Source organism: Salvelinus alpinus, chromosome 21 (assembly GCF_045679555.1).
Source record: "Salvelinus alpinus chromosome 21, SLU_Salpinus.1, whole genome shotgun sequence".
NCBI lineage: Eukaryota > Metazoa > Chordata > Actinopteri > Salmoniformes > Salmonidae > Salvelinus > Salvelinus alpinus.
The window spans coordinates 27,036,197-27,057,844 of record NC_092106.1 but is presented as its reverse complement, the minus strand read 5'-3'; positions in this window follow the sequence as shown (position 1 = coordinate 27,057,844).

Here is a 21,648-nt window from a genome sequence, read left to right as displayed (position 1 = left end):
ATATCTACCGCGTAGTCTGCCACATTACTTGAGTTCTGATGTAATTTCAGTAGTTTTCGGGCCGCCTCTCTCCCGAGCACCGAAGAGTTGAACACCTTCCTCACCTCCGCCATGAAATCTTCCAGATTGTAGCAAACGGCGGATTGTTGCTCCCAAACAGCCGTAGCCCAGGAGAGCTTCCTTCCAGACATTAGCGTAATAGGATACGCTATTTTCGACATATCCGAAGGGAACGAAGATGGCTGTAGCTCAAAAATTAGGTAGCACTGGAAAGAAACGCCCGTCAGGTTCCAGGATCCCCAGCATATCACTCCGGAGATAGTAAACAGGGTTCTCGGGGAGTCGGTGTAGGCTGAATAAACCCACCACTGATAGGGGGGTTACTGAGCGACTGGGAGGTCTCAGATGTAGCATGCTGCCTGTGAGAATTCACAGAACTGCTCCATTAACGCCTTGAACCCCTGGTCGTGGCGTTCCGCCAGATATTGGAACTCTTCCATTAGGTTCTGACGTGGCTCCTCATGTTTTTTTTAATGGTGGCTCCCTGCAGGGAGACAGCGTGACGGAGGGGTCCGAGTCTGCTGGGTCAGTCATGGCCAGTTTGTACTATAACGACACAAGACGAGACCCAGATGCAGACACAGGAGGCAGATGGTTCGAGTCTCTGATATTTATTGACCATTGAGGGGCAGGCAAGAGGCAGGCTGAGGACAGGCAGGAGTTCATAACCAGGTCAGAGTCCAAACGGTACAGTGCGGCAGGCATGCTCGAGATCAGGGGCAGGCAGAATGGTCAGGCATGCTCGAGATCAGGGGCAGGCAGAATGGTCAGTCAGGCTCGAGATCAGGGGCAGGCAGAATGGTCAGGCAGGCGGGCTCAGTGTCAGGGCAGGCAAAAGGTCAGAACCGGGAGGACTAAAAAAGATGTATGAGGAAAACCGCTGTTTTTTATTTTATTTTAAGTTCTCATTTGCAACTGCGACCTGGCCAAGATAAAGCATAGCAATTCGACGCATACAACAACACAGAGTTACACATGGAAAAAACAAAACATACAGTCAATAATACAATAGGAAAAAAAGAGAAAAAAAAGTCTATATACAGTGAGTGCAAAAGAGGTAAGATAAGGGAGTTAAGGCAATAAATAGGCCATGGTGGCGAAGTAATTACAATATAGCAATTAAACACTGGAAAGGTAGATGTGCAGAAGATGAATGTGCAAGTAGAGATACTGGGATGCAAAGGAGCAAGATAAATAAATACAGTATTGGGATGAGGTAGATAGATGGGCTGTTTACAGATGGGCTATGTACAGGTGCAGTGATCTGCTCTGACAGCTGGTGCTTAAAGCTAGTGAGGGAGATATGAGTCTCCAGCTTCAGTGATTTTTGCAGTTCGTTCCAGTCATTGGCAGCAGAGAACTGGAAGGAAAGGCGGCCAAAGGGGGAATTGGCTTTGGGGGTGATCAGTGAGATATACCTGCTGGAGCGCGTGCTACGAGTGGGTGCTGCTATGGTGACCAGTGAGCTGAGATAAGGCGGGGCTTTACCTAGCAGAGACTTATAGATAACCTGTAGCCAGTGGGTTTGGTGACGAGTGTGAAGCGAGTGCCAACCAACGAGCAGTGATCGATTGAATAGCATGCATTTAGTTTTACTTGCATTTAAGAGCAGTTGGAGGCCACGGAAGGAGAGTTGTATGGCATTGAAGCTCGTCTGGAGGTTAGTTAACACAGTGTCCAAAGAGGGGCCAGAAGTATACAGAATGGTGTCGAATGGTTGAATTGACAAGACAAACTGGCAACAGACAAACAGAACACAGGTATAAATACACTGAGGATAAAAGGAAAAATGGGTGACACCTGGAGAGTGGTGGAGACAATCACAAGGACAGGTGAAACAGATCAGGGTGTGACAATTTTTGTATTTTTTTAATTAGTCCATTATTGACATACAGTACATAGTCTCAAAATGTTTTGCATGTCAGCGATCAAGTTTTCAAGATATACAACTTTCAAAATACAGAAATACAGCCGGTATGATGCATTTTGGGACTATATCAACAATGAACTAATGAAACAAATACCAAAATATTTTATTTTAATGTTCATCTCTATTTGCTACACTGACATTACCATGTATTGCTGATCTCACTTTGGCCTGAGAATAGAAAAGGGGGTGAGCAGTTGCACAGTTACAAAAAGAGAGGGTGTCACTTACAGTACGTGGAGGAACTCATCAAAACCTTTCAGTGATCTGATGGCCTTTGAAAAAATTGTGTGCATCAAAAATGTCAAACGACTCAACAAATTATTGTTCACGTTCCAGTGGAATTGCTAGACCCTGATCCCTCATCCCATGTCAGCCCTAAGAAAGCATTTTAAGTCACTTCATCCACTACCTGTGAGCACGGATCAGTGGGAAATGTATTGGTGCTTGAAATACAGTATTGTGGAGGTCAGTGGGGGGCAGCTCTTTGAGGTGCAGATATTTCACCTGCTCTGGCGTGTTTTGCAGAGGGTCCGTAGCTAGCTGTACAGGGTACAGAGCCATGCAGCTCAGCCCTGCCACTGGAGGATATGACTCAAAAGCCCTGTCTCCATGGTAACACCAGCCAGTTCCACAGGCATGAAGGGCATATTAAGAGATTGAGGATTTGTGTAAGGACAGAACTCTCATCGAGAGAGAGAGAGAGAGAGAGTCTGTCTGTCTGTGGTGTGTATAATAAAGGGCTAGTCATGACAAAGGCATTCTTGACGTACTAAGGCATGAATAGAGAATGACAGTACAAGATGACCGATCTCTGTAAACCTTTCTTCACACCATTAAAGTGCTATTAACCTAATGATCCCTTCAACTTGAAAGAACTGTGTTTAATGTGTTTCTTTTTCAGAGCAAAGATGTATGAGTCCAGAATCAGATTATCAATGCATCTTTACAAGGGCTGGATAATTATTCACTTTGATTATAGTGTGGAGTCAAATTATAATTTGCATTTCAGAGCGCCTCTCATCAGATTTAGCTGATTACATTATCATAGAGGCTTCATCTGCCTAACAGAGAGGCCTGGAACTGGCATTCATATTGTGGTCATAATCTGGTTGGAAATATGAAAAGTACTTATTTCCTGCTTGCCAAAGGAAGGTGTCAATAACTTGTCTCATCATTCAAGAGCATCATGACTCATGCATCTCTTTATTGTTACTTTGTGTCACATGTGCTCCCTCTCCGGCCTCTAGGTCACCAGGCTGCTCATTATGGCGCACACCTGTCACCATCGTTACGTGCACCTCCGCGTCATCAGACTCACCTGGACTCCATCACTTCCCTGATTACCTTCCCTATATATGTCACTCCCTTTGGTTCCTTCCCCAGGCGTTATTGTTTCTGTTGTTCGTGGGTTCTTGTATTATTTTATGTTTACGCTCACTCCCTGAACTTGTGTCCCGACTCTCAGCGCAGTCGTAACACTTTGAAGAAGCAAAAGACACATTTTGACATTCTACACTTAGTTATTAGTTGAGCTTTAGATCTGAGACTTCTCGTTGTAATGCTCTCACACGTGGATTCTAAGCTTATGATACAAATCTGAAAGCTTAGGGATTTGAGTTGTTTTGGATATGATGAGCATGTACAAACAGGTGTGAGAGATCCACTGAAAATGTGCCATGAAAGCAAAAAAAAGTAAGAGCTATCTTTGTTTTTTTGGTTGCTTGGTAGGTTTTAGTGTGAAGTTAAGTATGTAAACCATGTATGAGACCACAGGCTGTTTATTTTCACATTCGTCATGTCATTCCATAGTCATGTCTCTCTCATCAGTAGAGCTTCACGGGGAGCTGCTAAATCATGAACCATAACAAACGTCCTCTCCGGAGGTAACTGTGGAACAAGACACTCCATTCTCTCCCACTCATTCTATCTGTATCATTCTTTCTCTCTCTGTTATCTCTCTGTCATTCTCTCTATCGCTCGCTCTCTTGTATGCATGCATGTGCACGGCCGTGCGCACACACACTATTACCAGAAGCTGAGCTAGTGAATTTCACATTCTGACAAGACCATGAGAGTAACCAAAACGGGTCAATTCAAAAGAGATTAATTGACAAATGCTGCCCTGGTTAAGGCATAAATCAAACACAGTATGTTAAAAGGGGGGTCTTTTGGAGACCCATAGCTAGACTGCCAATGTCAAACTTGGCTAAAAGGAGGTTGATCTGGAGCTGTAATTACTTCACACTGCTCAGGAACTTCTGGATACTCGAGACATGAAACACTGAGGGCTTCTTACTCCTCAGGCCTTTACGCACATTAAGGGTCGCAACAAAGTACCTCTTGTTTGAGCAAATTGAGGGGAGAGAAAAAACTACAAATACACAGTTCTCTTGATTTCCTGGGGAACTATTATCATCTATTCACCTAATAGCTGAGATGTATCACTGAGACACTAGGCAGATACCGTAATCCTCTGTATCGTTCATATTGTCCACATGGCTTGTGTCAACCTGATGAACGACCACAGCTGGGCAATGGCAGCCTGTTACAATATCACAATCTCTAAATAATCAGTCATACTTTACACTACTGAGATGGGGTTGGTTCATGGAGCTTAGCTCCAATAACACAACAGTAATAAATCAAATCAAAATCAAATCAAATTGTAATTGTCACATGCTTTGTAAACAAGAGGTGTAGACTTAGTGAAATGCTTACTTTCGGGCCCTTCCCAACAATGCAGATAACTCGGCTATATACACAGGGTACCAGAACCAAGTCGATGTGTAGGGGTACGACGTAATTGAGGTAAATATGTACATATAGGCAGCGGTAAAGTGACTAGGCAACAAGATAGATAATAAAAAGTAGCAGCAGCATATGTGATGAGTCAAAAGAGTTAGTGCAAAAAGGGTCAATGCAGATAGTTAGGAAAGCTATTTTGGTAACTATTTAGTAGTCTTATGGCTTTGGGGTAGAAGCTGTTCAGTGTCCTGTTGGTTCCAGACTTGTTGAATCGGTTTCACTTGCCGTGTGGTAGCAGAGAGAACAGTCTGTGTTGGCTGGACTCTGACATTTTTTAGTGCCTTCCTCTGACACCGCCTTGTATAGAGATCCTGGATGGCAGGGAGCTCTGCCCCAGTGATGTACTGGGCCGTACACACTACCCTCTGTAGCGCCTTGCGGTCGTATGCCAAGCTGTTGACATACTAAGCGGGGATGCAGCCAGTCAAGATAATCTCAATGGTGCAGCTGTAGAACTTTTGAGGATCTGAGGGCCCATGTAAAATATATTCAGCCTCCTGAGGAGGAAGAGGCATTGTCGTGACTTCTTTACGACTGTGTTGGTGAGTGTGGACCATGTTAATTCCTTAGTGATGTGGACACAGAGGAACTTGAAGCTTCTCGACCCGCTCCAATTCAGCTCGACGATGTGGATGGGGGCGTGCTCGGCCCTCCGTTTCCTGTAGTCCATGATCAGCTCCGTTTTCCTGCTGACGTTGAGGGAGAGGTTGTTGTCCTGGTACCATACTGCCAGGTCACTGACCTCCTCACTATAGGCGGTCTCATCGTCGTCGGTGATCAGGCCTACCACCGTTGTGTCGTCAGCAAACTTAATGATGGTGTTGGAGTCGTGCACGGCCACGCAGTCGTGGGTGAACAGGGTGTAAAGGAAGGGACTAAGCACGCACACCTGAGTGGCCCCAGTGTTGAGGGTCAGTGTGGGGGCGGCCCGTCAGGAAGTCCAGGATCCAGTTACAGAGGGAGGTGTTAGGTCCAGAGTTCCTGAGCTTAGTGATGAGCTTGGAGGGATTTATGGTGTTGAACGCTGAGCTGTAGTCAACGAACAGCATTCTCACATAGGTGTTTCTATTGTCCAGGTAGGAGAGGGCAGTGTGGATGTCATCTGTGGATCTGTTGAGGAGGTATGCAAATTGTAGTGGGTCCACGGTTTCTGGGATGATGGTTTGGATGTGAGTCATGACCAGCTTTCAAAGTATTTCATGGCTATAGATCTGAGTGCTACGGGGAGATTGTCATTTACATACCATGGCATTCTTGGACACAAGGACTATGGTGGACTGCTTGAAACATGTACACACCGTTGAAAAGTTTGGGGTCACTTAGAAATGTCCTTGTTTTTGAAAGAAAAGCACCTTTTTTTGTCCATTAAAATAACATAAAATTGATCAGAAACAAATTGTTAATATTGTAAATGACTATTGTAGCTGGAAATGGCAGATTCTTTATGGAATATTTACATACTGGTGTACAGAGGCCAATCAGAAGAACAGTTTTCAGCTGTGCTAACATAATTGCAAACAGGTGTTCTAATGATCAATTGGCCTTTTAAAATGATAAACTTGGAATAGCTAACACAACGTGCCATCGGAACACAGGAGTGATGGTTGCTGATAATGGGCCTCCGTACTCTTATGTAGATACTCCATTTAAAAAATCTGCCGTTTCCATCTACAATAGTCATTTACAACATTAACAATGTCTACACTGTATTTCTGATCAATTCAATGTTATTTTAATGGACAAAAGTTTTGCTTTTCTTTAAAAAACAAGGACATTTCTAAGTGACTCCAAACTTTTGAACAGTAGTGTAGTTATTACAGATTGGGTCAGGGAGAGGTTCAAAATGTCAGTGAAGACAGCTGCCAGCTGGTCAGCGCATGCTCTGAATACGCACCCTGGAAAACCATGTGAATTTTAACCTGTTTAAAGGTCCTTCTCACATCAGCTACGGATAGCGAGATCACACAGTCGTCCGGAACTCCTGATGTTCTAATGCATGGTTCAGTGTTGCTTGCCTCAAAGCAACTATAGAAGGCATTAAGTTCATCTGGTACCAGTTATCCAGTAATCCAGACACTGCGGAGGGTTACGCTGACCCTTCGGGAGCCCATTGACAAGGACATGACAACCTCCTGGAGAGACCATCAAGCCCTCACAGCACTGCTGGCCACAAAGGGCTCCGGACACAATCCTCTACGGCTTTTCAGATGGGCAGACCACCTGTATAATTTTGATCTTGAGTTCACCCCAGGACGCCTCAACGTTGTGGCTGATCTGCTGTCCAGAAGGATCTAACCTGCATCAATGGTGTGCATGGAGACAGAGGGTGATGCAACAGAGGGGGACGACGACAACTTGGTCCACATGCTTCATGGCCCACTGGAAGCTACAGTCACAATGCAGGAACTCAGACAGGCATCACAGGATGACGAGCTGCTCGCAAGGCTTCGCACCTGCATCAGGGAAGGATGACCTGCTATGGTGGACAGAGACTGCCATTCTACAGGGAGAGAGATGAGCTCTCATGCTGGAAGGAAGTGTGCATCTCCAGAGGACATCACACACTGATTCCAGAGGTCCTGAAATCGTGAGCGCTTCTTATGACATATGAGGGGCACCTGGGCATCTTTAAGGTGAAGCAACGATGCAGGGACACAGTCTGGTGGCAAAATATTGACAGAGACATTGAGTCCCTTGTGAGTCCCATTGAGTCCCACAGTTCTGCCGGTGGGGGTTGCCCAGCACCATTACGACAGACAATGGCCCCCGGTTTCTCTCGAATGATCTGTCTGTGTACCTTAAAAAGCAATCCATCAAGCACATCTGGACGGTTGTGTGCCGCCCTCAAGCAAACGGAGGGGTGAAACGCTTGAACAGGACCCTGAAGGAAGGAATACGGGCCTACTTGGCAGAGACGACCTTTTGATGTGACTCTATGCCTTCCACTACTCCACATCAGGGCTACCAAGCACTCAACAACTGGGATGTCTCCTGCCTCTCTGATGATTGGCAGGGAACTGAAACTCCCTTTGGACTGCCTCTGCCCAAAAGAACAAGCATGCTGCAGCAAGGCAAGACTATGTTGGAGAGGCACAGCAATGGATGAAACCCCGTTATGACACATCTCACAGAGTGAAACAAACAAGTCTGAAGGCCCAGGACTGGGTGCGGATCAGGACTGACAACCGTCGGAACAAGCTCTCCTCATTTTGGTCCTAGCCCCTGAGAGTGGAACGACAGCTAGAGCCTGCAACATGCCAATTTTAGGATGGATCCCGCTGCCATGCAAATCACCTCAGAAAGGTCCATTCGCCTGTGGGGGATCCTTTCCTGACCCGTCTGTCCACAATTCACAATGGGCAGGAGCAAGGTCAAGGGGCTCACGCACCTCCACCCTACACCCTGCTCAGTTCAGGTCCCTTCAACCAGTCAGGCCTCAAATTCCTGAAGTTCCCCTGCCACCAGCCACACCTTTGAACACTGGGAGACCCCAACGGGTCATAGCTCCTCCCTCGTAGCTTAAAGACTATGTGAACTAGAGAGGGGAGGGGGATGTTGTGTTCAGTAATATAGTATTGTAGCTCAGTTGAGTATTGAATACTGTTGCTTTAAGAATGTATCAGGCACGTTGTGTGTAAACGGAGGTGTGAGGATTGGATGAGTGAGTTTTGTATGAGTTGTTAACATGTTGATCTGAAGTAAAAACGTTCAGTTTAATTTATGTGAATATGGACAGAATGGACCAGAGCTGAACACCACGTCCTGTCCTCCATCCGTGGGTCTACCAACCAATGTGCTCATGTTCTATTCCCTTTAAAACACCTTATGTTGTACATCTGCAATAGGCCACAATGATGCTCTCTTTCTGAAATACCATACATCATATGCAGCCTGGGCATGAAATGAATGTAAAATACTAGAGCAGAATTAGCTCAAGCAACCTTTTGGTGGCCGAGATAAGATAAGCAGGGAAATGGTATTAGCTATGGGAGAGTGGTGGATTTAGCTAGACCCAAGATGTATATTACTGACTTTGCATCTAATGAGTCCAGTAAAATACATTCTTGGAAATGTAAATAGTCTAGTAAAACAACAACATTTTCCTTTGGCTCTGAAGCGAGAAGACATTCTGTATACCACTCTAGGAAAATCTCAAGACCCCTACAAAGTTACCAATAGATCAATAAGTAAACACAGACAGAGCAGGCTGTGAGAGCTAGAGAACTCCAGTGGGATTATGTGGGACATTGCAAAGGGCCAGGCAGGGAGGGTATAGCGATAGGGTAGGGGATAGATCAAACATTATAGGCTGGTTTACAAAGGAAGTGGCTGTCATGGTGAATGATTTAACTGACCTAAATCTGTGGATTAGTAATTATCAATCACACACTATTGCCTCACAGCTTCAAGTCACGCTCAACCACCCAAGATAGCTTGCTAAAAGAATTGGCAACATCTGTCCGTCAGAGGCAGTGATCTACTGTATGTTGCCCTTCAGATGGCCCCACCTCCTAACAGTCTCCACGGTTTATAGATTTAGACTGTGCTGTCATCAAATATCTCTGATGTTATATATAGAGTATGAGCTGTGCAGGAGCTGTGTATAGTAAGCTTCTGTTTGCAGCAGTGGTGATACAGTACATAACTCTAAGCATATTATTTATAGGGTGTGGCATCTAATGGTCTGTCAGGGTTTGGCTGAGAAAGACTATGGATAATGTGGCAGAATTGGGTTATTAAAGTTCACTCAAGCAGAGTGGAGTGCAGACTTGTTGACGGGGGACGTCTGGACTCTGGGTATTAGCATGCAGTGGGGCAGTGCTGCAGACCAGACACCTGCCTGGAGTCCAGAATAACACAGACATTTTGGATAGACACTGACTGGCTCAAAAATATTGTAGTTAAAACTGTGATTTTGAGTGCTGTGACTTTCCTGCTGGAGAACCATGACCTATATATATATTTTTTTCTTCTGACAAGATGTAATTGAAACATAATTTACCAGCTGCTATGTGTTTGGTTTGATGTAACATATTTCCCTTCATTAGTAATTAGTGCGTAAACTAAATGTCCTTACTTTCTGTCAACAATTCTCATTTTTGAAAATAAAAAACTGGAAAAATATGTTTCAATGCAAGTTGAGTTAAGATGTCATATGACTCATAATGTCCTTAAACCTCTTTTAAAGTGAGTTATTACAAATGGTACATGTAAACTGACTGCTCTTTATAATAACTTAACGTGACTCCATGGTTGAAACAACACCCTCAGTCACTCCATTTCATTGTACTTTCCCTTGAACGGGTCAGGGTTATTATACAGACTGTGTTCATGATTGATCAAAGCATGTAATGTAATCACAAGAGGCTTCCTCTAGTTGTGTACACTGTATCAGAGCATGCTATTTTAAATGGCTTTGGACTATCCTTTACCAGTATGTAGCAATTAGGAAAATGACACACCTAGTGGTGTGAATACTGTGTGTGGATCAGTCTCTTTAAATAATATACAATTATTTTGACATCTATGAAAACTAGTCTCCAGTTCAGCTGTTGACATACAAAACAACATGTTTTGAAAGAAGAGAGGAAAGGGCAGAGTGAAACATGATAGTGTGAGAAGCCTCAGAGTTGTCACTGACCAAGCTTTGATTTAACATGCCCTTTCTCCTGTGTCTCAGAAGGTCTTATGTCACAAAGCTAAGAGCTCTTCTCCTTCCTCTTTCTCTCTTCTTCATCTTCCCTTTGAAACATTGTCCTTCAGTCTGCCTGCCTGCCAGATCCATCTGGCTCAGCCACACCACACTGCTCCTGGGCTATTACACTCCTGCACTACACAGGCCATGTCAGACACTGATGCTATCCTATCACCACCAAATCCCACATTTTTAACACAATAACAAAAATACATAAATAGCCCCTCTTATTATTATCATAATTGCCTGAGTGACCAATTGCCTTTCCTTTTTCAAAGTTTAGTTTTCACTTTCTCTGGTATCAAGAGGCATTATATTAGCTGTAGAAGATACCCTTCTATTAAGTAAATATCTTAATGCCTTACCTTTCAGGGAAAAAATTGAAATGAGATATAACACACACAGAACAACGATCCAGAATTAAAGGGATGTTGTCTGTAACGGCTTTCTTCTGTGGATGAAGGAGAAGACCACAGCGTGGTTAGTGTTCATCATGATTTAATAACACACAAAACAGAACTCTACAAATACAAAACAACAAACGTGAAAACCGTAACAGTCCTATCTGGTGCATAGACACAAAGACAGAAGACAACCACCCACAAAACCCAACACAAAACAGGCTACCTAAATATGGCTCCCAATCAGAGACAAACGACTAACACCTGCCTCTGATTGGGAACCATATCAGGCCAAACACAGAAACAGGAAAACTAGACACACAACATAGAATGCCCACTCAGCTCACGTCCTGACCAACACTAAAACAAAGAAAACACAAAAGAACTATGGTTAGAATGTGACATTGTCAATCACACACACGCAGAACAATGATCCAGAATTAAAGGGCTGTCGTCAATTTTGGGGCGGCAGGTAGCCTACTGGTTAGAACGTTGGGCCAGTAACTGAAAGGTTGCTGGATCAAATCTCCGAGCTGACAAGGTAAAAATCTGTCGTTCTGCCCCTGAACAAGGCAGTTAACCCACTGTTCCCTGGTAGGCCGTCATTGTAAATAAGAAAGTGTTCATAACTGACTTACCTAGTTAAATAAAGGTTAAATAAATAAAAAAGAACACATGCAGAACAATGATCCAGAATTAAAGGGATGTCGTCAATAACACACATGCAGTGCAACAATCCAGAATTGAAGAGATGTCATCAATAATACATACACAACACAATCATCCAGAATTAAAGGGATGTTGTCAGTCTTGGGGGTTATGACTAGCGAAATCCATTTCCATGATAGAGCTATAAATGTCATATCCTTTTTGCTCATCTCTTCTCTGTAACTCATCTCAGGCTATGGGATTGGCCTGTCTCCATCAGCCTCCACTGGTATGTATATACCTCATTATATCACACTCATTCATGCCATATATCATGGACTTGAGTCTCCTTAGTGCCTCTGTATAGCCGTTAAATATCACTGTACAGAATGTAGATGTTTTTCACACTGATGCACTTCCATTCCAAGTTCAACAATCTCTGCAAAAACTGTTCCTGCACGTCAATGACAGCTGTAAATAAATGTCAACGTGTCTGCTGAATTGCTGGTTATATTATTTCTGTCATGTTGTGCAGATATGAGAGTTTTAAAGGGGATGTTTGTCCCCTCGTGTTTGGTATGACTTTGGCTTGCATGTTTAAAATCTGTACATAAACCTATACGGTGTAGGTCTGTTAGCATTATTTATTTTATTTTATTTATTCGTCCTTTATTTAACTAGGCAAGTCAGTTAAGAACAAATTCTTATTTTTTAATGACGGCCTACCCCAGCCAAACCCTAACCCGCCGCCCTATGGGACTCCCAATCACGGCCGGTTGTGATACAGCCCTGGATCGAACCAGGGTCTGTAGTGACGCCTCTAGCACTGAGATGCAGTGCCTTAGACCGCTGTGCCACTCAGGAGCATTAGGGTGGTCCTGTGTGGCTCAGTTGGTAAAGCATGGCGCTTGCGAGATAATGTATGAACTCGCTCTGGGTAAGAGTGTCTTGTAAAAATGTATGAACCTAGTTTTAATGAGGGGCAGTGACCTTGGACTGTGATATCATCCGAAAACAATCAATGGTAACATAAGTCTGGGGCCTGGGAAGGGATATGTCTAGGTTGATCTGAGCACACATACACACATACACACAGGGCCAGTGGTGCCAAGGAAACGGCCTCAGAAAAAAACTGAAATCTAATCTGTTCCCCTAATGCACTTCAAGCCTCAGTATTAAAAGCATTAGATGCAATTCAAACTCCATTACCCCACAACTTGTCCTTCCTCCAACATCTTCACATGGGGAGATAATAAGCATTCAAAAGCATTGAAATGTTACTAGAACATTTAAAGCAGGCGAATGGGCTTGTTTTTCGGTCTAAGATGTTTACTACTATGTATTATTTTTCTCATTCTGAAATAAAAATGTCTCCTTCCAGCATTTCGTTTTCTTTAACCTTCAAAATGTCATAAGATTGAATCAAGCAAGTACTGCCATGTTCAGGCAAGGGAAGCGTTGTGTAAAACATAAACCTGTGCTGTACTGTATGTTTGGTTTACACAAAGCGAATGTCACATCCAGTGTTACACCCAGTTGAAAACATTGCAGACCAGTTTGCTCACCATACCCCCCAGATGTCGAGCCATATGTGCGCTATCACCACAGCATGGATAAAACCTCAGGATTTTACAGCATTACATGTGTTTTATCTCAGCTTGGCTGTGTTTTCTCTTGCAATGGGAGATTACCGCTCACATAAGAAACCAACCATCTGTCTGCCGGCCAATAGAATGGGGGATGTTTCTCTGTCTCTATGGAAAACACAAACACAGTCTGCTCTGTGGGAGAAACATATACAGTGGGGAGAACAAGTATTTGATACACTGCCGATTTTGCAGGTTTTCCTACTTACAAAGCATGTAGAGGTCTGTAATTTTTATCACAGGTACACTTCAACTGTGAGAGACGGAATCTAAAACAAAAATCCAGAAAATCACATTGTATGATTTTTAAGTAATTAATTTGCATTTTATTGCATGACATAAGTATTTGATACATCAGAAAAGCAGAACTTAATATTTGGTACGGAAACCTTTGTTTGCAATTACAGAGATCATACGTTTCCTGTAGTTCTTGACCAGGTTTGCACACACTGCAGCAGGGATTTTGGCCCACTCCTCCATACAGACCTTCTCCAGATCCTTCAGGTTTCGGGGCTGTCGCTGGGCAATACGGACTTTCAGCTCCCTCCAAAGATTTTCTATTGGGTTCAGGTCTGGAGACTGGCTAGGCCACTCCAGGACCTTGAGATGCTTCTTACGGAGCCACTCCTTAGTTGCCCTGGCTGTGTGTTTCGGGTCGTTGTCATGCTGGAAGACCCAGCCACGACCTATCTTCAATGCTCTTACTGAGGGAAGGAGGTTGTTGGCCAAGATCTCGCGATGCATGGCCCCATCCATCCTCCCCTCAATACGGTGCAGTCATCCTGTCCCCTTTGCAGAAAAGCATCCCCAAAGAATGATGTTTCCACCTCCAAGCTTCACGGTTAGGATGGTGTTCTTGGGGTTGTACTAATCCTTCTTCTTCCTCCAAACACGGCGAGTGGAGTTTAGACCAAAAAGCTCTATTTTTGTCTCATCAGACCACATGACCTTCTCCAATTCCTCCTCTGGATCATCCAGATGGTCATTGGCAAACTTCAGACGGGCCTGGACATGCGCTGGCTTGAGCAGGGGGACCTTGCGTGCGCTGCAGGATTTTAATCCATGACGGCGTAGTGTGTTACTAATGGTTTTCTTTGAGACTGTGGTCCCAGCTCTCTTCAGGTCATTAACCAGGTCCTGCCGTGTAGTTCTGGGCTGATCCCTCACCTTCCTCATGATCATTGATGCCCCACGAGGTGAGATCTTGCATGGAGCCCCAGACCGAGGGTGATTGACCGTCATCTTGAACTTCTTCCATTTTCTAATAATTGCGCCAACAGTTGTTTCCTTCTCACCAAGCTGCTTACCTATTGTCCTGTAGCCCATCCCAGCCTTGTGCAGGTCTACAATTTTATCCCTGATGTCCTTACACAGCTCTCTGGTCTTGGCCATTGTGGAGAGGTTGGAGTCTGTTTGATTGAGTGGGTGGACAGGTGTCTTTTATACAGGTAACGAGTTCAAACAGGTGCAGTTAATACAGGTAATGAGTGGAGAACAGGAGGGCTTCTTAAAGAAAAACTAACAGGTCTGTGAGAGCCGGAATTCTTACTGGTTGGTAGGTGATCAAATACTTATGTCATGCAATAAAATGCGAATTAATTACTTAAAAATCATACAATGTGATTTTCTGGATTTTTGTTTTAAATTCCGTCTCTCACAGTTGAAGTGTACCTATGATAAAAATTACAGACCTCTACATGCTTTGTAAGTAGGAAAACCTGCAAAATCGGCAGTGTATCAAATACTTGTTCTCCCCACTGTACATGCGTCGAAAGACATACTGTCTTGATCGCTATTCTAGGAATTTACATCACCAAGACTAGCTGGCTTTGTGTTTCTCATTGACTATTAAAATAACATGTTCACCTCATATAGCCCATTCGGAAGGTATTCAGAAAGTATTCAGACACCTTGACTTTTTCCACATTTTGTTACGCTACAGCCTTATTATAAAATGTATTCAATTATTTTTATCCTCATCGAACGACACAAAATACCCCATAATGACAAAGCGAAAACAGATTTTTAGAAATTGTTCCAACTTTATTAAATATAAAAAACATAAATACATTATTTTCATAAGTATTCAGACCATTCGCTATGATATACCATTGTTTCTACCAAATTATTGGAGTCCACCTCTGGTAAATTCGATTATTTGGACATGATTTGAAGAAAAAAAACACACCTGTCTATATAGGGTCCCACAGTTGATAGTGCATGTCAGAGCAAAAACCAAACCATGAGGTCAAAGGAATTGTCCGTAGACCCCCGAGACAGGATTGTTTTCAAGGCACAGGTCTAGGGAAGGGTACCGAAAAATGTCTGCAGCATTGAAGGTCCCCAAGAACACCATGGCCTACATCGTTCATAAATGGAAGAAATTTGGAACCAACAAGACTTTATCTAGAGCTGGCCGCCCAGCCAAAATAAGCAATCAGGGGAGAAGGGCCTTGGTCAGGGAGGTGACCAAGAACCTTATGGTCACTCTGACAGAGCTCCAGAGTTCCTCTGTGGAGATGGGAGAACCTTCCAGAAGGACAACCATCTCTGCAGCACCCCACCAATCAGGCATTTATGGTAGAGTGGCCAGACGGAAGACACTCCTCAGTAAAAGGCACATGACAGCCCGAATGGAGTTTGCCAAAAGGCACCTAAAGGACTCTCAGACCATGAGATACAAGATTCTCTAGTCTGATGAAACCAAGATTAAACTATTTGGCCTGGTGTCACGTCTGGAGAAAACCAGGCAACACTCATCCTCTGGCCAATACCATTCCTGTTTTTCAGCAGCAGGGACTGTGAGACTATTCAGGATCAAGAGAAAGAAGAATGGAATAAAGTACAGAAGCTCCTTGATGAAAACCTGCTTTAGAGCGCTCAAGTCCTCAGACTGGGACAAAGGTTCACCTTCCAACAGGACAACGACCCTAAGCACACAGCCAAGACAACACGGGAGTGGCTTTGCGACAAGTCTCTGAATGTCCTTGAGTGGCCCAGTCAGAGCCTGGACTTGAACTCGATCAAACATCTCGAGAGAGACCTGAAAATAGGTGTGCAGTGACGCTCCCCATCCAACCTGACAGAGCAGAGAAAAATGGGAGAAACTTCCCAAATACAGGTGTGCCAAGCTTGTAGTGTCATACCCAAGAACACTCGAGGCTGTAATCGCTGCCAAAGGTGCTTCAACAAAGTACTGAGTAAAGGGTCTGAATACTTATGTAAATGTGATATATCAGTTGTTGTTGTTTTTTATAAATTTGCAAAATAATCTAAAAACCTGTTTTGGCTTTGTCGTTATGGGGTATTGTGTGTAGATTGATAATGGGATTTTAAAAATATATCTCTTTTAGAATATGGCTGTAACGTAACAAAATGTGAAAAAATTCAAGATGTCTGAATACTTTCCAAATGCACTGTATGTCCGATGTAGGGTAAACATGTTTTATTTATTTATTTTTCACCTTTATTTAACCAGGTAGGCCAGTTGAGAACAAGATCTCATTTACAACTGTGACCTGGCCAAGATAAAGCAAAGCAGTGTGACACAAACAACACAGAGTTAAACATGGGATAAACAAACGTATAGCCAATAACACAATAGAAAAGTCTATATACAGTGTATGCAAATGTCAGGCAATATAGGCCATAGTGGCGAAATAATTACAATTTAGCAATTAAACACTGGAGTGATAGATGTGCAGAAAATTAATGTGCAAGTAGAGATACTGTGGTGCAAAGGAGCAAAAAATAAATAACAATATGGGGATGAGGAGGTTGGGTGGCAATTTACAGATGGGCTGTGTACATCTGCAATGATCGGTAAGCTGCTCTGACAGCTGATGCGTAAAGTTAGTGAGGAAGATATAAGACTCCAGCTTCAGTGATTTTTGCAATTCGGTCCATGTCATTAGCAGCAGAGAACTGGAAGGAAAGGCGGCCAAAAGAGGAGTTGGCTTTGGGGATGACCAGTGAAATATACCTGCTGGAGCATGTGCTATGGGTGGGTGCTGCTATGGTGACCAGTGAGCTGAGATAAGGCGGGGCTTTAACTAGCAAAGACTTATAGATGACCTGGAGCCAGTGGGTTTGGCGACGAATATGAACCGAAGACCAGCCAACGAGAGCATACAGGTCGCAGTGGTGGGTAGTATATGGGGCTTGGTGACAAAACAGATGTCACTGTGATAGACTACATCCAATTTGCTGTGTAGTCTTGGAGGCTATTTTGTAAATGACATCGCCGAAGTCAAGGATCGGTAGGATAGTCAGTTTTACGAGGGTATGTTTGGCAGCGTGAGATAAGGATGCTTTGTTGCGAAATAGGAAGCCGATTCTAGATTTAATTTTGGATTGGAGATGCTTAATGTGGGTCTGGACGGAGAGTTTACAGTCTAACCAGACACCTAGGAATTTGTAGTCTACATATTCTAAGTCAGAACCGTCCAGAGTAGTGATGCTAGACGGGTGGGCGGGTGCGGGGAGCGATCGGTTGAAGAGCATGCATTTAGTTTTACTTGCATTTAAGAGCAGTTGGAGGCCACGGAAGGAGTCTTGTATTAACACAGTGTTCAAAGAAGGGCCAGAAGTATACAGAATGCTGTCGTCTGCGTAGAGGTGGATCAGAGATTCACCAGCAGCGAGAGCGATATCATTGATGTATACAGAGAAAAGAGTCGGCCCGAGAATTGAACCCTGTGGCACCCCCATAGAAACTGCCAGAGGTCTGGACAACAGGCCCTCCGATTTGACACACTGAACTCTATCAGAGAAGTAGTTGGTGAACCAGCCGAGGCAGTCATTTGAGAACCCAAGGCTGTTGAGTCTATCCTTACGAATGCGGTGATTGACACAGTCGAAAGCCTTGGCCAGGTCGATGGAGACGGCTGCACAGTATTGTCTTTTATCGATAGCGGTTATGATATCGTTTTGGAAAATTGAGATGGTTTGGGATGAGTCGGACCGCAGAGTGAAGGAAAAGCAGCCAACAAGTGCTCAGCATATGTGGGGATTACTTCAAGACTGTTGGAAAAGACTCCAGGTGAAGCTGGTTGAGAGAATGCCAAGATTGTGCAAATCTTGTCATCAAGGCAAAGAGTGGCTTTTTGAAGAATCTAAAATCTAAAATACTTTTAACCGGTAGTGTAAGTTTTTCATTTCTCATTGGTTCTGGGAACAAAGCCAAATGTTTCCTGACCAGAAAATGTAATGCTTTTTAAACATTCTGAAAACGGAACTGAACATTTAGCCTGTTCTGGGAAGTTACATTTTTAGGTTGCATGGAGGTTCTGAGAACGTTTTGCTCTGGTTTTCTTGAAAGTTTTCCTGGGAAATTATATTAACTTAACACTCTAAGAACGACAAATGTAGATTATATGGAGGTTTTTGAATAACTTCCTTAACTTTATGGAATGTTGCTAGCTTGTTTTGGTTTAACTTTTTTTTAAACTTTGAGCACAGATAGGACACAGGAAAATTAATTTATTTCGGCATTAAACCCATTGAATTTTCCACTGTGCCACCAGTATTGAGGTAGCATGCAATGTTTTGTTACAAGCTGTTCATTTCAAAGGAAACAAGATCTTATTAATGGGCACGGCCAACACACCTGCAATATTTAACTTTTTGGGGGACCGAACCAAACTCACATAGAAATGTGTGTTATAGAACTGTCATTCTTGTTGAAAGCAAGTCTAAGAAGCGATATATCTGTTCTGTGTGCAATATTTCTATGCTTTCCGTTCAGAAGTTTCATCTTTGCGTCTTTTGCTTTTGGATTTGTGCACCAGCTTCAAACAGCTGACAATACAATGTTTTGTGTTATGGAAAAGATATTTCACAGCGGTTTAGATGGTGCAATGATTCTACACTAAACTTGTTTGTTTTGTCACATAAACTGAAATTAGGCAAACTATTAGAATTTTAGCAATCAGGAAATGGAGGAGCGATTTCTGCATAGTGCATCTTTAACGAGATGGAGGATAGAGAGAGTTTTGTTGATGCTGAGAACGTAATATACATGTTTTTAAGTAACATTGTTCTCTGGACATTACTACATTTTTCTCATGTATTTTTAATGGAACGTTTTCTTAATGTTCTTTTAACAATTTGAAAACATGACTTTAAATAGAACCTTGAGGAAACCTGTAGGAAACTTTATGCAGAAGTACTGAAATTCCCACTGAAAAATGTTGCTTCTTAACGTTGTTGGAACAATTTGTGAACATGACTTTAAATAGAAGCATGAGGAAACCTGTAGAAAACGTCTTTAACAAGGTAGAGGATAGAGAGAGTTTTGTTGATGCTAAGTACGTAATGTATATATGTTTTTAAATAACATTATTAGAACATCCTCTGAAAATTCATACATTTTTCTTATGGTTTTTATGAAACGTTTTCTTCATGTTCTTTGAACAATTTGAGAACATGATTTTAAGTAGAACCATGAGGAAACCTGCAGGAAATGTTATGTAGAAATACAAAAATTCACACAGAAGAACGTTGTTTCTTAACATTCTCTGAACTATTTGAGAAAATTCCTAATGTCAAACCGGTTGGAGAATGATCCTAGGATATTACCAAAATTGAAATTGAATGTCACCATGTTTGAACTTTTAGGAAACGTTCTGTTGAAGTAATGAAATACCAAGAAAATTATGTTTTTTGTCAAGTTCCTTAAATATGCTGAGAATGTTCCATAGCCAAGTAACTATCCTTCACCATTCCTACAGTACACTCTCACCAAGCTCTAAGAAACATACAGTATGGTTCTCAGAACGTTACGTGCTAGCTGGGTGCATTGGAGAACAGAAATCACAGTTAAGTATCAAAGCCAGCTTTTTATCACATGATGGGTAATGTAACTGTAAGTGTGATAATCACCTTACATGCCATTTTATGCAGCACTGAAGTGTCGCATTATTAGACAGACATGCAAAGATTTTCAACATGCTTGTGAATCATTGGCTCATGTTTTGCATAGTATTTAGTGATTGAGATTCATATGTTCTGCATGTTGACTTCATCCTTTCACAGATTCAGTGCTGGATGATTTCATAATAAACTGCAATCGTTAGATTTTTGCCCTTTAGAATGTCGCCGTCATTGAATACGCCTTTATCGTTGACCTGTCTCAAATGACAAGAAGGAAAATCCTAAGGACTCAGCAGAGTATTTTTAGACACATGTCCCTAACAGTTACCTTCCTCACCCAGACCCACAAGAGGAACACACCATACTATGCTGTACATGAAAGGTTGACCAACACACTTAATCTCCTTAATGTTAAACGTTCTTTCTGCTGTTGCAATCTGCAACTTCTTTCTCAAAGTTGCAAAGTGGATGCCAGTAAGGTAATGTTGTTTAAATATTCATCCATTCGGTTAGATTCACTGTCTGGCTCGCCTCCAAATAAAGCAATGCTTGTTAATAGAAAAAGGCCCTTGAAACGTCCTCCAATACAATACACTCAGGGGCATGACATTTCATTAATATAGTGTACTTGTCGGTTTTCTTGGCATGCATTTTATAACTCATGTACTTGTCTCGTTAGAAGCATTATTATTTATGTTCTATCACAGAGGTATTGTCATTAATCTCATAAATCTCCTTGGCAACAGGACAAACTTGAACAGAATGATAAGAAGTGGTGATTGCCAGTATGTCAATGTGACTCTTTGTCTTGTATCTTCCTTTTTGCTGCTATGAAATTCTGCAAGTATAACATATTATTTAACAGGACATAAATCGACACATGCAGACAAATGCTTTCACATTAGTTTTTTCCCCCTACTTGTTGATCTTGTCACGGAAGACCTTGAAATTGTAAAATGTCAACATTAATTGGCATTACTGGCCACGTTACAGGTCAAGACTTTTATTAATTCCATTTCCACTTTGTAGATGAACTGTAAAGTAATGTGTCAGTTCTAGTCCTTTGTCCCACATTTCAAGCAATGGATTGTATGTTGGTATTTATAAGGATTATACAAATCCTTATAATGTAAGGATTATAAAAATCCTGTTTGAAGCACATTGTTTAATGTCATGTAGCAGTGTATTGGGTGGAGCACAGCATATGAATGTCAGCCGCCTGTGGCATATAAATTGCATCAGGGCCATCCATATGATCCATGGAAAGAAAGAGTATTATAATGTATACAATCGACCACTATGACATGCATTGGTGAAATAATATAATATGAATTGTATTCATAAGACTAGGTGACAGTCCAGTCCTTTAAGCGCCACAAAAGTGCCATCTTTGTTTATCAAAAAGGATTGGCAGGGAATAGCCCCATTGTTCTTTTGCTTTTATAGTAAATCCAAATCTAATATGAGAGCAGGCAGAATGAGGACGCATGTATGACCAGTGTACCATTTAAGGTGATGACAGATATACAGTGTAGAGTGTTTTATTAGATTTAGATTTGTCTGCGTATGAACAATCGCTCTCATAAATTG